General features: G+C 42.4%; 1 pseudogene; it reads right to left on the bottom strand.

Moving 5' to 3' along the window:
* Positions 1-11452: 11452 nt before the first annotated feature.
* On the bottom strand, positions 11453-12874 carry LOC100342005 (ubiquitin-conjugating enzyme E2 E3 pseudogene; annotated as a pseudogene).
* Between the last annotated feature and the right edge of the window lie 1479 nt (positions 12875-14353).

Genomic DNA, 14353 nt, shown 5'->3' with positions numbered 1-14353 from the left:
GACTTAAACTATCCATTTTACAAAAGATAAAATTGAAGCTTAGAGAGGCTAAGTACCTGTTTAAAGCAACACCACTATAAACAATTTTCAGTAGGATTCAAACTCAGATCTTTGGTATCACAAAAACTGATGTTCTGCACCCCATGTTGCCTTCTGCAGTGGAAAGCAGTAAATTACCAATCTTAACTATACAAGCCAAGTGAGAAAAATGTTAGAACTCAACTTGGATGAAAATGAACTTCTTACAATTTTAATTGGTAAATGATAGAGATTACATTAGAAATGGGTTTTTAAATTTTGGAGGATAAAAGTATGATGTAAATGAAGATGAAACCCATCTATTTTGGGTTTGGTATTGGCAAAAGTATCACCTTCTATTTTCTCTTTTCATTTGAAGACAGAGTCAGGTCAATTTTGTCATATTTGTGTTATTTGCTAAAAGCGTATTTGAGAATCTTTCAGAATGACTCTGGATTAGGATGAGTTTGTTTGAATACACGGGGTACCAAGGATTCAGGCTCATCCTATCAATTGGAAATATGGGTGCAGAGTGTCCATCAGGAATTTTACTTTTTAAAGATTTATCTGGGGCCGGCACTGTGGTGTAGCAGGTAAAGCTGCCACCTGCAGTGCCGGCATCCCATTTGGGCACCAGTTTGAGTCTCTGCTGTTCTACTTCTGATCCAGCTCTCTGTCATGTTTTGGGAAAAGAGGTGGAGGATGGCCCAAGTCCTTAGGTCCCTGCACCCATGTGGGAGACCCAGAGGAAGCTCCTGGCTCCTGGCTTCAGATAGACACAGCTCTGGCCATTGCAGCCAACTGGGGAGTGAACCAGCAGATGGAAGACCCCTCTCTCTCTGCAACTCTGACTTTCCAAATAAATAAATAAATCTTTAAAAAAAGATTATTAATTTGAAAGGAGGGGGGGAAGAGAGAGAGAGAGAGAGATCCTCTGTCCTTTAGTTCACTTCCCAAATGGTAATAATAGGAAGATCTGATCCAGGCCAACACTAGGAGCTCCATTCGGATCTCCCAGGTGGGTGGTAGGAACTAAATACTTGAGCCATCATATGCTGTCCTCCTCAGCAAATTAGCAGGAAGCTGAATTGGAAGTGGAGCCACCAGGACTTGAACTGACTCCTATTCAGGATGCCAGTATCACCAGCAGCTGCTTAACCTGCTGTGCCACAATATCAGTCCTTCCACTAGGAGTTTTAAAGGATTAGGAATCATCAGCTCAGGAATACTGTGCAGGACAGCGTGTTCTTTTTTCCCAGGGTAGGTCCCTGTACAATGCAGTCCCCACCCCTCAGAGTTAATATGGCTCTTTACCAGGCTAGCTTGGTAATCGAAGTTAACAAGGTGCCTTCCCCAAGAGGTTCACACCTCTCCTAGGATGTACCCCATGTGAAGAGATAGATAAATCTGGGCCTCCTAACAAGGCCTTAAAGCCCACCTGATTATTATCAAGCCCTTTCTGTCACTTTCTATTTGCCTATCCGAGAACTTGGTTGTGGTTTGGACAGCAGCTCTCTTAGGTTCTCCAATAGTGACTCTGTCCTTTGTTCTAGACCCTGTCTAGCCCATCTGGGGCCTCATTCCTTTGTAATCATAGCCTCTACTCTAACATCAATGGCTCTACTCCCAACCTGTGTGTACTGATGGGCCTCTCCCAACCTTAATGTTGTATGATTGTTCAGGATTTCTCTACAGACAAACCCCTCTACCTGCAAAAGTTGAGTGACCTTTCTCCCAGTCTTGGCTGGGATCAGTTTTAAACCATGTCCATCAAACAGTCCTCACAAGGGTCCAGAGACCACCCCCTTATTTCCTCTCCTATATGAAATCCTCTTATTTGGTTAATGCCACTACTAGGACTATATTGGTTGCTCTTCTCACCCTTTTATACTACTGTGTTTGCTTAAGTGTTTACAGGAGTTGATAATGGAATGAACCAAGGACTTCAACAACCAGGTGGTCAAACAAATGCTGCTACAGGGATGTACTTGGCTCCCCGCTCAGGAGACAGCGGCTTGAGGCATTGCCCCATGCCAGGAAAGAATACCTCATCACTCCATGTCAGCAAGAAGTAGCTCTAAAGAAAGGTCATCATCCCTCTACCCCTCTGGACTTTTGGAACTAATGTAATCCCACACAACTCCTGCTTTATAAAAAACAAAAGAGGGGAATGCTAGTACAATGGTGCAGTCTTATCTATGGTGTGATCTACACCCTGACACCATCCTAGGCTCTAGCCTCTGCTGCCATTGCTGGAAGCCAGGTGGCCACATGGCCCAACCACCAGTGTCAGCCCCACCCCCATCCTAATGGGATTCGCTGTTCCTACTTCCCTGCCTGCCCCCCAGCAAAGTTTTAAAAGGACCTGCTCCTGAACACGTGTCTCTCTCTTCCTCTCCATCTCCTGACCTCTGTCTCTGGATCTCTCTTACGCTCTCCTTCTCCCTCTTTTCCTTCTTTGCCCCTTCCCTCTAGTCTGTCGGGTTTCCCCTTAAAAAAAAAAAAAAAAACCCTTTCCCTTAAAAAAAAAAATCTGGCTCTTTAAATAATCTGATCATCTGAATTGCTGGCCTTGGTATATTTGCAAAGAGAGACGAGGTGCTGTCAGAGATATTGAATTATATCCATTTAATGTGGATAGTGTTTAGAGTTTCAGAAAATAACTCAGAATAGGCACCAAACATACATTTGGGATCACAGAGTGAAATAGCATATAATCATCCATTTGTGAATTTGGGAGTTATAGTGTTGTCAGCTTCCAATTTTTCCAGTAAGAATATAAAAATGTACCATAATCTATCATTTCATTACAAAATGCTACTTTAGGGGTGGGCATTGTGGTGCCACACATTAAGCTGCCACTGGGGATCCTGGCATCACCAGTTAGAATGCCTGGTTTAGAAATGTCCAGCTTCTGCCGGCGGCGCGGCTCACTAGGCTAATCCTCCGCCTTGCGGCGCCAGCACACCGGGTTCTAGTCCCGGTCGGGGCGCCAGATTCTGTCCCGGTTGCCCCTCTTCCAGGCCAGCTCTCTGCTGTGGCCTGGGAGTGCAGTGGAGGATGGCCCAAGTGCTTGGGCCCTGCATCCCATGGGAGACCAGGAGAAGCACCTGGCTCCTGTCTTCGGATCAGCGCGGTGCGTTGGCGCAGCGCATTGGAGGGTGAACCAACGGCAAAGGAAGACCTTTCTCTGTCTGTCTCTCTCACTGTCCACTCTGCCTGTCAAAAAAAAAAAAAAAAAAAGAAAGAAAGAAAAGAAATGTCCAGCTTCCTGCTAATACATCCCCTGTAAGCATTAGATGATGGGTCAAGTACTTGAGACTGCTACCCATGTGGCAGACCCAGATGGAGTTGCTGGCTTCAGACTGGGCCAGTGCTGGCTATTGTGGGCATACGGGGGGAGTACATCAGGAGATGAAAGGTATTTCCCTCTGTATTTCAAATAAAAAACTTGAACTTCAAAAATGCCACTTTAAAGCAAAAAAGAGGAAGGACATGGTATCAAGATAAAGAACATTTTTGGTGACCTAGTTTTAGTACGGTTAACAACATCCTACTGTGTACTTATCTCTGGTTTTTATTTCAGTCTGATGAAGTTGTGGCACAGACCAGCATTGAGTATGGACTACAGCTGGCAATCTCTGAACGGGAAGCACTATTGGCAGTCCGTGTTGGAAGGCCAAGCCCAGGCCAGGCTGCATCAGCAGTACCTGAGCACTCCCTGAGAAATGTTTCAGGCACCCTCTGTGCCCCTCTCTACCTTGGTGGACCCTATGACCCTCCTGCAGGTTGCACCTTGGCCCGTAGAGGGAGATCACTAACTTTCACAACAGGAAGACCAGGTTGGAATCTTTTAACTAAACTTCATTATCTCAAGTTGCCCTTCTCCTAAGATTCACTGCACCCAAGGGTATCTAAATATATACACAGTCAACTCCACTGAACATGGGTGTGTATGGGGAATGGAGAGAAAGTACAAGAGTGAGAACTCTCTCATCCTCTGGTTTATTCCTCAAATACCTGCAACAGCCAGGGCTGGGCCAGGATGAAGCCATGAGCTGGGAACTAAATTCAGGTCTCCCACAGAGATGGCAGGGACCCAAGGACTTGGGCCATCACCTGCTTCCCCTAGGATATGCATTAGCAGGAAGCTGGAATCAGGAGTGGAGCTGGCAATCAAAGGCAGGCACTCTGATATGGAACGTGGATGTCCCAATCAGTGACTCAACTACTAGGACAAAGATTCAACCCTGTCTCTTAATTTTTAAAAAATATTTCTATCATGTTTTGGTTCCTGTCTTCAGCTTTTAAACTATTTGGTATATACTGGTTTAAGACTGTTACATCCCTTATATAAATTATGCCTTATATTTTATAACCTTCCTTTTTGTCCTGATTAATACCATCTTAAATGTTATGTTGGCTAATACTGACAGTGTTAGTGCTTTCGTTAGCTTCTATTTTTATTTAAAGAAATGTACTTTCCCCAAATTTGGTAGTTATTCTTTTTCAAAATTAAGAAACGTATTTTAACAATTTTTAAAATTTTATTTATTTTTGCCAGGCAGAGTTAGACAGTGAGAGAGTGAGAGTGAGAGTGAGAGAGAGAGAGAGAGTTATGGACAGTGAGAGAGAGACAGAGAGAAAGGTCTTCCTTTGGTTGGTTCAACTCCCCTAATGGCTGCCAAGGCTGGCACTGCATTGATCCGAAGCCAGGAGCCAGGTGCTTCCTCCAGGTCTCCCATGCGGGTGCAGGGACCCAAGCACTTGGGCCATCCTTCACTGCCCTTCTGGGCCACAGCAGAGAGCTGGACTGGAAGAGGAGCAACCGGGACTAGAACCTGGGGTGCCGGTGCCGCAGGCAGAGGATTAGCCAAGTGAGCCACGGCGCCGGCCAAGAAACATATTTTAAAGTGTGTTTTGAAAACAAAATGCATCTTATTTTAAGCCCAATCTTAAAATCTTTGTCTTTGAAAGATGAATTCAGTCCATCTACATTTAATTGAATATCTTATTTCTTTGATTTTATTTATTTCATCTTACCTCATGCATATCATTTTATGTTTTTCCTTTCCTTGATATTGGTGGGTTGAGCAAAGTATAATTATTATTAAAATTAGAGGGTCAATCATATTCCCTATTACTCTCCCAATCCATTCATTCCTGCTGGACCACTTATTTCTCTGCTACTAACATGAAAATAAGATATCAGTTATCTCTGTCCATCAAAATCTTTTGTTTTTGCCTTGTCCTCTTCCAGCTTTGCTAACATTTGCATTTCCCTATGCTGATCTCAGAGGAAACCTTAAGAAGACAGTCCCCTCCTCTACTTATTCTCTCTTCCTTTCCCAGGTTAGGTTTTGTGAAATAGTTTAGTACTTTTAGACATTCAGGTATTCCTTTGCAGGATGTTTCTTCTATTGACACAATTATTTATCACTTATTTTACAATTCCAAGTCACTGTATAATTTTCAATTTTAGTTACATACAGACCGAAGTGGAAAATCACACACACACACCCCTAAATAAAGACCTAAATGCGTGGTGGTTTTCTCACCTCCTTTTGTCTTCTTGAGGACTCTTTTGGCCAGTTTGTTATCCTAGAGCCCTTTCTGAAGCTTCTTTTAGAAGGAATATGTGGGTGATATATGCTGTGAATCTTTCTGCACTTGCACAGGTCTTCCTTCACCCCGAGAAGTAAACACTGGTTCTGTCTCGGCGGCGGGGAGTGGGGGGTTCTGAGGCTGGAGTCCTCTGTGTGGGTGTCATCATTCTCCTGTCTTCCTCCATCTGATGCATCTGGCTGTTCACGTTGGCTCTTTCTTTTGTATGTCAACAGCATTTTTATATATGATAGCCTGGCAGTGTTTTAGGCTTGATTTTCAAAGCTCTCCAAGATATGCCCAAGTATTTTTCACAATTTTTCCCCTATAAATTATTCCTGGAACTTGGTGCACACTTCAAATTGGCAGAAGTGAGTCTCTCTTCAAACCAGGGAGAATTTCTATTATTGCCTTAATTAATGCAATTCTACATCTGTTCGTTTCCCTGCTCTGGATTCCTATTATTCATAGGTTTGGTCTCTGCATCTGTGCTCCAAACCTTTTAACAGTTTTCTCTCATGATTTCCATTCCTTGGTATTTTTGCTTTATTGTATCGAGGTGTCGCTGTGCTTGCTTTTACAGGCCCAAATTCTATCTCCAGTGGAGAATGATAGCCCCTTCAATGAATCTGTGCCAACTGTAAAGTTATAAAAGCAAAACTTAATTCTGAAATTTTTTTTCATATTGGACTGAATTTCTATCAACACCATTGTTATTATTTTTAACCTCATTTAGAATTAAAGTTGTTTTCTTTCCTTACCAGCAGTTCTAGCTTTAGTTTACAGGAAGCTGCATGTTTTGACATCCTGTTTATTTCTACCTTTCTCTGGTTATTGGGCCTTTGGATGCTATCGTTATGCTCCCTACACCTGGCCCTTTTCACTCTTGAGATTCAAGCCAAGCAGTTGATGATGCACTTGAGTGATAGCAAAGCCAAGTGGAAGCAGTGATCTTGATATTGAAGATATGGACTGAGATTGGGAAGACTGTGGGTTATCCAGACTTGAGGGTAGCAGGAACATCAGGAGCTTGGTTTTGGGCCTATTCATTTTGAGTTATCTTTTAGGTATCCAAATGGAGCTGTAGAGTAGGTGGTTGGACAAATGAGCCAAGATTTCTGGAGGCATAAAGCTTGCAGCTGTCACAGCCACCAGATCCCTAGGGAGAGTATGTAGAAACAGAAGAATTCCATGTACCAACCCCTGGGCTTGGACAAGAGGATAAACTAGCAAAGCAGGCAGTCAAGGTGTTCTCATGAAGAATTTCCAAAATGTGGAATGTGATCAGCTGTTGATCTATCAAGTGGCATGAGGACTGAGCACATCCCATTGGATCCTGCAACATGTAGCTCACCAGTGACCTTGGTTTTCCACGGTGGGAAGTGAGGTGGCGAAAGCTTACTTCAAGTGTGGTAACAGAAACTGGAGGTGAAAATGAGGGAGCCAGCAGCCAAATATTACAAGAAGTTTTGTGCAAAGGAAAATGGAGAAATAGGCAGTGGTTAAAACTGGGAAGTAGAGTCCCGAGGGGGTATTTTTAAATATGGTGATAACAATCAAGTTGTTTTCATAAATCACCGGAAATGAGCCGAACAACAGTCAGGAAGAACTGCAGGACAGAGCAGGCAACATTGCTAGAGTTACTTCCAGGTGATTTAATCACAAATGTGAATCAGACCCTAAGCTCTAAATCCCGGAGACTGGCTGATTCACTGCTTTTTTACTGGTCTTGCTTCCTTCATGCCTGCGTTGGTCATCACTGTCAAACCTTTTTAAGAGTAATATGAGGGGACTTCAAAATGTTCATGGAAAAAATACCTATAATGAAAAAACTATGCAAGGATTTCAAACAGATTTTGAAGTAAAATAAACTCAGCTTTTGAATCCATTTTACATGAACTTTCAAGTCTCCTGGCACATCCCTATGAATCATCATGCAAAGCAATCTCCACTCTTAGTCTCACTCTTATTTCTATTGCTGGAGGTGAATAAACCTTGTGACCCTGCTCATCAATTTTTACACTGAAACTCATGAATTTTACACTGTAACTCTGTGGAACATCTTCTGAGAATGCCATCTACCAGGACCCCAGGCAGGAAGAGCTGGGAGGAGAGTAGAGACTGCTGAATTTTAGGATGTAGAGAATATTGGCTCCCATGCCTCACCTTAGCAGTCTTGTCCACCTGCAAGACACATTCTTCCTGCCCCAGTGCACCCAGGGCATTTCTTAGGAGAGACCTTAATTTCTCTCTTACGTCTGAAGCCCACCCTGGGACCTGTGAGCTGCTGCTTCCCACAGTTCTTCACTGCGGTCATGGGCCTCTGAGTAGCCTGGATACTGACTCAGTTTCTATGTTTTCCATCAATTTGATAGTTGACTGTTACTAAATATCATATTGTTAATACTTGTTTAATACTCTAGCTTTTCACATACAGATCAGGATCCTGTCAGGTGCCTTTTAACATGAACAAGTTTAAAAGTGGAAACCTGTGCATTCTAAGAACTACAAGGTTTAATTTTCTTACTACTTTTACCTTTTTCTAAACTTTTTTTAGCAGTATTTATAATATAATTCAAAGATAGATTCCTTGTAGAAATAAAATTGAAATATACCCAAGATGATACAAGCAGTCCCACAATACAACTATTGAAGACTTAATGAAAGAGGAAAGATATTAGATTCTAAAAAATCTAAAAACTGGCTCTTGTTTGTTACTATTCTGGTACTCAGTCTTCTTATAAATGTAGTTTTTAATAAAAATTTTTATTTGGAAGAGAAAAGGGTGGTAGCTTTCATTTTCTGGTTCTCTCTCCAGATACCTGTAACAACCAGGAGCTAGGAACTCAGTTTGGGTCTTCCATGCAAGTGGCAGGACCCAATTACTTTATCCATCAACTGCTGCCTCCCAAGATTTGCTTTGGCTGGAAGCTGGAGCCGGAAGCAAAGAGAAGCCAGGACTAGACACTAGGCACTGCAATGAGGGGATACAGGTGTACCAAGTGGCAGCTTAACCCAAGAAATTGATTTTTAACTGTGTAGCTTCTGAATTCAATCCAGGTTTATTTTTGTTTTTTCCAGCTCTTCCTTTCCTTCCTTACTTTCATGCCCAGATGACAGCCGGAAGCCATATTCCTGGGGTTAACCGTAGCAGGGAGGATGCATTAATAACCTGCAGCCTGTGCTTACTCTTTGCCTGTGTCATATGTTAGCAGGTGAGTCTGCTCCTGCAGGCAATGTCTTGTTGAGAGAAGCTTCTTGATATATGTTAACCTGCTTCTCTGAAGTGTCCAGCAAAGTGCCTGCCAAATGGAGACACCTTGACAATATTAAATGAATGAATACATCATGTAATTAATAAGCCTTATGATCCTGCTCATCGATTTTTGCCAGGAAATAGAAAAGTACTATATTTAGCCTTCACTTTCCCTGTAAACAAATTATCAGCATTCCAGGAGATAAATACACATTTGTTGGTTTAAGTCACTCAGCTGATGCTATTTCTTTTTTTATAGCAGCCCTAGTAAATTAGCACAAGGATCTAGCATAGTTCCCAGCCCATTATTTATCAAGAAAAACCAGAGACAAAAATCAAAGAGATGGAACAGGTACCTGTAGATTCAAAGACATTTGAGGGAACTTCTACAGAGCTTATTTGGACCCTCATTCAAAACACGACCAAAATATTGGAGAAATGTAAGTGCTGAGTGGACATCTGAGGACACAAAAGGATTATTAAAAATTTTAAGTGTTACTGTATTTCTAAGAATAGGTTCGTAACTTTGAAAAATGCATACTATTTATGAATCAAAAAATATATAAAACTTCTTTGATTAAAAATATTGCTGCCTCATGCATCTCATTTTAAAATCTCAAGCCTGGGGGTCGGTGCTGTAGCACAGCGGGTTAAAGCCCCAACCTGAAGCGCTAGCATCCTATATGGGTGCTGGTTCTAGTCCTAGCCACTTCTCTTCTGATCCAGCTCTCTGCTATGATCTAGGAAAGCAGCGGAAGATGGCCCAGGTCTTTGGGCCCCTGCACCGATGACGTGGGAGACCCAGAAGAAGCTCCTGGCTCCTGGCTTCAGATCAGCTCAGCTTCGGCCATTGTGGCCATTTGGGGAGTGAACCATCGGATAGAAGACCTCCCTCTCTCCTGGTCTCTACCTTTGTCTGTAACTCTAATAAATAGAAATAAATCTTTAAAAAAAATCTCAAGCCTGATACATACAAAATTTGACAAGCAAATACATCATCACACAGTACATGTGGAATGGATGAATTAAGTGTCAGGCAAAGTTCGGGCACAGCCGCTCTGTGCCTTTCCTCATTGGCATTAATCAGGTGGGCAACAGACAGCAACAATGCGCCAAGACTTATCACCATGGGTATTTGGGATACTTTGTGTATTATAAGTCTTTCTTTTCTGACATTATAGAAAGTGAAAAACAATCCATATATAATTGATTGAAATTTCAAGTAAAAATTAACTATGCGCTTGTATGCTTCTAGATTTCTTAAGATCATCCGGCTATTGCAAGATGCACTGACAATAAATAAAAAAGTTTTCAAGATTAACTATCTGTGGGAGTCATGATTTTATTGATAGGACAACTAGAATAAAGCAAATCAATTTGGGTGTCGAGTTTGATTTGTCTGAGTATCTGGAAATGCAAGATTTGTGAAATGACTCACTGTTCTTGCTGGCTGACTGAAGCAACACATTATACACTTGGGGGGAAAGTGTCTAGCAGGAGTGGAAAAGGCAAACAGCGTCTGGTTGCCCTGTTTAAATGATCTCACCGTATTCTTTCATGAGCATCATGGGTAACTGTGAAAGCAGAGTTGTCGGCCTGCCTCCTTCATTCTCTGGGACCTTATCTTATACTTTAGAGAGAATGTCGAGGTTAGCGGACAAGCTGTCCTCGGTTTTCTGTTCTGATACTGACAATCTTCTCCCATCCATATCTGACTCACCTCCTTCTCTCTAGCCACAGAGCAAACCAAGTCTCTTCATCAGTCTCCAGGTGTCCTACCTTTGTTGTCCACTCACATTTAAAAAAAAAAAAAAAAGATTTATTTGAATGGCAGAGAGAAGGAGAGAGACAGAGTGAGAGAGATCTTCCATCTGCTGGTTTACTCCCCAAATGACCACAATGGCTGGGGTAGGCCAGGCTAAATCCAGGAAACAAGAGATTCTTCTGGGTCTCCCACGCGGGTGCAGGAGCCCAAGGACTTGGGCTACCCTCTGCTGTCCTCCCAGGCATATCAACAGGGAGCTGGATCAGAAGTGGAGCAGCCAAGACTTAAGGTATCCCATGAGATGCTGGCATTGCAGGCATTGGCTTTACAGGCTATACCCCAAAACTAGCCCCTCAAGTGCTTTTTTTTTAAAATGCAATGTAAAACTTAAGTGTTCAGTTCAGTAGTGAGTATATCCACATGGTTGTACAGCCATCTCCCAAATGTTTTCATCTTGCAAAACAGAAATTCTCTTCCTAAGCAACAGTAACTCCTTTGTCCCCTTTGCCTTTGGCAACCATCATTCTACTTGCTATTTCTATGAATTTACTATTCCAGTTCCTAATGTCGATGGATGTACACAGTCTTTATCCGTTTGTGACTGATTTGTTGTACTTAGACTAATGTTCAAGGTTCACCCATGTTGTAGCAGGTGTAAAATTTCCTTTAAGGTTCAATGATATTCCACTGAATGCAAATACTACATTTTGTTTACCCATCCATATACAGAAAGATATTTGGGTTGCTTGCACCTTTTGGGTATTGTGAGCATCGGTGTAAAAAATGTCTTAAAATTCTACTTCAAATCCTTTTTTTTTTTTACGCCTTCAGGAGCATGTTTATTGTGTTTGAGATGATACATCAGGTGCTCTCTGAGCTACAAAGGGTAAAAGGAAATCCTCTCATTACAAACTGACAAAGGTAAAAGGTAAAACATTTTTCACAACAGCATGAACCACATACTCAGAAATAGATCTGGGTTTAATATAAATGACATAATTCCTAGTCATCTACAGCTACTTTTATAACTTCATACAGATAATGAATTAGGCTAAAATGCACTATAATATTTGGTAGACTTCAGGACCAGTATCCTTAGTACATCACAAAATACATTTTGATATCCCAAAGAAGCAAGACTTGCAAGTAGGCATTTTAAACATAACTAATCTACAGCTACAAAGTTCTACTCTTGAGAGCATTTACCTTTTTGGGGAGTCTCCCAGTCTCCAAAGGATAAAAGCAGAGAGTAGAATCAGTATAACATATACACAGAAGTCCGTATTGTAAAGGCTATAAAGATATGCAGCACAGTGAGAAGATGCCTTCTGCTCCTTCACACTGCATACAAATTATGTGAATTATGTTGCGTATCTCTTGGTCCACTGTCTGGCTATCCTGTCATGTTCTGCTCTGTTGGTCAAATACTGAGTGACTATGCTTCCAACCAGAGGATCTGTAGGGTTGCAGTCTGTCAAAAGTGAACAAATAGACAGCAAAACCTTTGAAATAGTCAAAGCAGGACTCCAGTTGTCTTTAAGGATGTCCAAACAGATGACTCCCTGACTGTTGATGTTGCAGTGATAGATTCTGGTGCGGAAAGTAACCTTTGGTGGTTTAAATGGATAATCTGATGAAAATGGGATATCCAGACAAAACACACCACCTTCATATACAGAACCTGGTGGACCAAGTATAGTTGAACTCCACTCATAAATGTTATCTCCTTTAGGCCCAGCACTACAATTAGGAGGAGGATCAAGGGTTATTTCAGCTAGCTCCTTCTGAATTCTTTTAGCACTAGTGGATAACTTAGCAGTGGTTTTGCTAGAGAGTTTGGTGTTCTTCTTCTGCTGGGTAGCAGAAGGTTTTCTTTCTTCTTGTTCCTCAGGCTCTGGAGCGGCTGGGTCTCTCTGGTCCGCATCTGAACTGCCACTGCTGGTGCTGGGGCTCTCATCGTCGGACCTCTGCCTATCACTGCACATCTTGGTGAAGTGACCTCTTGGAAAACCTGTTAATCGCCCATATGCTTATTTAACGTGGCGATCCGCCCCCCCTCCTCTGTGCACATAAAGCCTTCAAACACTACACTTAAAAATTATTAAAAATCAACTAACGAGCTGCTCCAGCCGCCTCCACGGCCAGCAGCGAAGACTCAGCCGGCCAAGACCGAGCTGCCATCCTGGGAAGAGCAGAATCCAAACTGCACCTTCTGCAAAGCTCCCAATGCCACCAAGGTCCCTTGCTCAATTTTTACATCACGGACCGACATTTTGTCCAAAATAATGAGAAGAGGAGGGGGAAAAAAAAGCCCAAAGGCAAAACAAACAAACAAACAAAGCCCCAAGAAGTGCAACAAATTTCCACGCCCGCTGAGGCGAGCCGGGCTGGCGGCAGCGGCAGCAGCGGCCACGCAGCTCCGTGGCCCTTTGTGGGGAGGGCCGCGCGGGGGCTGTGGGTAGCGCTCGCTGCGCCGGGCGCCAAGTCCTTCAAATCCTTTTTGATCCTATACCCAAGAGTAGAATTGCTAGATCATATGGCATTTATAATTTTAATTTTTTAAAGATTTATTTATATATTTGAAAGTCAGAGTTAAACAGAGAGAGGAGAGGCAGAGAGAAAGAGGTCTTCCATTGGTTGGTTCACTCCCCAATTGGCCGCAATGGCCAGAGCTGCGCTGATCTGAAGTCAGGAGCCAGGAGCTTCTTCTGGGTCTCCCATGTGGGTGCAGGGGCCCAAGGACTTGGGATATCCTCTACTGCTTTCCCAGGCCATAGCAGAGAACTGGATGGGAAGTGGAGCAGCTGGGACTCAAACAGGCATTCACATGGGATGCCAGTGCTTCAGGCCAGGGCATTAACCTGCTGCGCTACAGTACCAGCCCCTATAATTTTAATTTTTGGAGGAACCAGTATTTTAATTTCCAGATTGGCTACTTGATTTTGCACTTCCACCAGGTTCCACCTGCATTTTTAACCTTGTTATTCCACTGGCTCTTTCCTACCAATTTATAAATTTCCTGTGCCATTTTACTCTCCCAACTTATCTCCTTCCCTGAGTAGAAGGGGTTCCTTAAAAAATAATCCACACTTACTTTCCCACTCTCACCTCTTTAAGTTTGTCTTTGTCTACTTTATGCTACTGTTCTGATGAGTGAACTCTTCACTAATTAACATTTTTACATGCTACTCATCCAAAACAACGCTTTCCTAGCTCCACTTGTTTCCCTTCTCTGTCTTAAGTACTAAGATTACAAGGATAATGAGACAGGGGCAAGAATGACTGTTGAAAAGCAGCATAACAAATATTTACAATGACTCCCTATGTTTTACTTATAATTGTAATCATATTATAAACCCATTCATTCTTATCTTGGCTTCTATGATGCTGCAGGTTCTTGTTGTAGATTTTGTAACCACTGTATTTATAAGTTCTTGGAAATCAGAGCCCGTTGTTGGTAACCTTCTCCAATTATACCAACTCTTCCAGTCCCTGGATTTCAAAAATAATTGGCGATATCCTCTAAATCTTTATCTATGGTAGACCACCCCTTGCAGCTTCAGATGTGTACATCCACTTACACACTTGACATCTCTACTTGGGTGCAGCAGGTATTTCAAGTTCAACATGACCCAGTGGGAATTCTCACTTCCTTCTCTCATATCTACCCCTTAGTCAATAAGCACTGTTACTGTCCACCCATTTCACAT

Source organism: Oryctolagus cuniculus, chromosome 1 (genome assembly GCF_964237555.1).
Source record: "Oryctolagus cuniculus chromosome 1, mOryCun1.1, whole genome shotgun sequence".
NCBI classification, from domain to species: domain Eukaryota; kingdom Metazoa; phylum Chordata; class Mammalia; order Lagomorpha; family Leporidae; genus Oryctolagus; species Oryctolagus cuniculus.
This window is presented reverse-complemented; position numbering and strand designations above follow the sequence as displayed.